The sequence below is a fragment of the Embiotoca jacksoni genome, unplaced genomic scaffold (assembly GCF_022577435.1).
Source record: "Embiotoca jacksoni isolate LCO1_2020_lvr unplaced genomic scaffold, fEmbJac1.0.p SCAF_4, whole genome shotgun sequence".
NCBI classification, from domain to species: Eukaryota; Metazoa; Chordata; class Actinopteri; family Embiotocidae; genus Embiotoca; species Embiotoca jacksoni.
Genome location: NW_027185392.1, coordinates 24,831,036 through 24,833,535, shown reverse-complemented (window position 1 = coordinate 24,833,535; position 2,500 = coordinate 24,831,036). Strand labels below are relative to the sequence as shown.

Here is a 2,500-nt window from a genome sequence, read left to right as displayed (position 1 = left end):
AAGGGATGTAAAAGCTGCAGGCTGGGAGGGTCCATCTGAAAAGCCATGCTGCCGGGTGGTTTCAGAGAGCGGAGTGTGTCTTGAATCTCAGGTGTGTGTTTGCAGGTGTTCTGGCTGATCCCTCCGACGCCCCAGAACCTGGAGATGTATGAGAACTGGGTCCTGTCGGGGAAACAGGGGGATGTGTTCCTGGGAGACCGAGCTTCTGAGTGCCAGCGGATTGAACTGAAGCAGGGCTGCACCTTCATCATACCCTCAGGTACACCTTTAACTGCCTGCCTGCACGCTGAAGGGTTTCAGTGGTGGGACACACAGAGTCTTTATGTGTAACACTCAGGTTGGATTCACGCCGTCTACACCCCCATGGACTCCATGGTGTTTGGAGGGAACTTCCTGCACAGCTTCAACATCCCCACGCAGCTGAACATCTGTAACATAGAGGACAGAACGCGGGTGGGTGCAGACACACTCTCCTGGAAGCTGTTAATGACAGGAAGTGATGGATTTGAAAGTGGCTCTTTTGCCTCCACCGCAGGTTCCAGTCAAGTTTCGATACCCCTTCTACTACGAGATGTGCTGGTACGTGTTGGAGCGCTACGTCTTCAGCCTGACCAGGACCTCCTACCTCACACCGGAGTTTCAGAAACACTCGCTGGGCATCGGTACGAACACACGCATCCCAGGAGTCCACCACTGTTTTTAACATCGTTTTCAGGGCCGGCGGTGATTATTAGTGATTGTGATTCTACCTCAAGTTTGCGTTTCCTTCAGCTCACTGCTGAAGTCTGTGAAAATGAGGCCAATGCTGAGTTCCAGATGAGATCCTTCCCGTGGTACACTAATAAATAGTGCTCTTCCATGTCAGGACTCTTACGTGTGTGTGTGTGTGTGTGTGTAGACAGTCGTGTTGTTTCAGATCACACTGCTGTTCTGCACTGACAGGAAATGACCTCATCATGTGAACACATCAGCCTCCAACATGTCTGCAGCTTTAATTATTTTACCCAGAATCCAAAGTGTTTTTGTGTCCTCTGTTTAACACTCAATAAACACACTGATTCTTCTGTCCAGCAGCAGCAGAGAAGAAACATGTTGTGTTCAGGAACAGCTGCAGCTTCCTCACACACCTTAATTTGAAAATTTCCTTTACGTCTGTGGCCCCGCCCCTTCCTCTACGGAGCCAAGATGGCGACCAAGAGGGTGGAAAGTGTTCAGAGTTTCACACTTCTTGTTTGGAGCGTTCTGAGTGCTTCATTCTAGAACTTTTATGCACTGATGCACTCAGAATAGTGAGAAGTTGGTACACAAGTAGAACATCTGGAACACGGCACAGGTTTAATGGCAGTTGGCAAGCTAGCTTATAGGTGCATTACCGCCACCTACTGGACAGGAGTGTGACACCGGAGATTCCTCCACATACACATCGTGCGCTGTGTAAAATACAAGCTGGACCTGGTCATCTGCCACATTTCTTCTGTGGCTCCATGTGGACGTCTCCAAGCACAACCAATAATAATAATAATAATATAATAATAAGGATCATCATGGTTAGGCTTCATACTGTTAAATAAGAATAACAAACCTGTCTACTTTCTGGGATAAATTAGATGAATCTTCATAATTAAAGCTCACAGAGCAGTTTGAGCTTTAGAACAAAGCAACGCTGCCGTTCACCCTGAGCTGTGAGGATCAATAAACGTGTCACTCTCCATCTGTAAGGTCTGAAGAAACCGGCCGCCTCGGATGCAGCCTGCGAGGTGAAGGAGGAGGAGGAGGACGAGGATGAGGAGGAGGAGGAGGAGGAGGGTGGCAGCAGTGATGAAGGGGCTTCAGGGCAGCAGTGTGACCCTTCTGCAGCTGAAGTCCTACTGACCCCTCTGGAGCTGGAGGGCCTGTGGAACCTGCTGGGCAAACTGGAAACGCTGCCCTCCAACAAGAAGTGTGTTCCTGCAGGGATCCACAACGCCCCGGCCCTCATCACACACATCAAGGTGTGTGTGTGTGTTTGTGTTTGTGCCAGTGTGCTGGTGCTGTGATTAAACCTCTGCTGCCATGGTAACAGTCCTGCTTCCCGTCTCTGCTGTCCTGCAGGCTCTGCTGAAGGAACATGCCAGTGACAATCCCAAACTGTCCTACACAGGAAAACCCATCATCAGGTGGCCGAGGAGGGTGAGCAGCTCCCCTGTCAGACCTGCAGCACGTTAATGATGATAGCTGGACTCATGTTGTCTAAAGACGTTCGTTACCTGGACGACGGAAGGCCTCTGCATCATGATTGTTATAAAACCTACGTTTCAGTCGCAGCCTGAGCTGCTGTGAAGTGTTGCTTACTTTCCGTGTGTAATAAATACGTGATGTCGTTCTTGTGTTTCCTCCTTTAACTCGGCCGATTGTTTCTCCTCTGCTCCCTCCACCAGCCCTCCTGGTACCAGCCTCCACCGCCTCCTCCACCACCTCCTCGTCCCAAACTGGCCTCCACTCCCATCATCCCCCGACCCCA

The 2,500-nt window shown here is 50.4% G+C and overlaps 1 pseudogene; it reads left to right on the top strand.

The window, feature by feature from the left end:
• The window catches only part of LOC138208744 (lysine-specific demethylase 2A-like), a 25,107-nt pseudogene that overhangs the window by 10,742 nt on the left and 11,865 nt on the right, over positions 1-2,500 (top strand).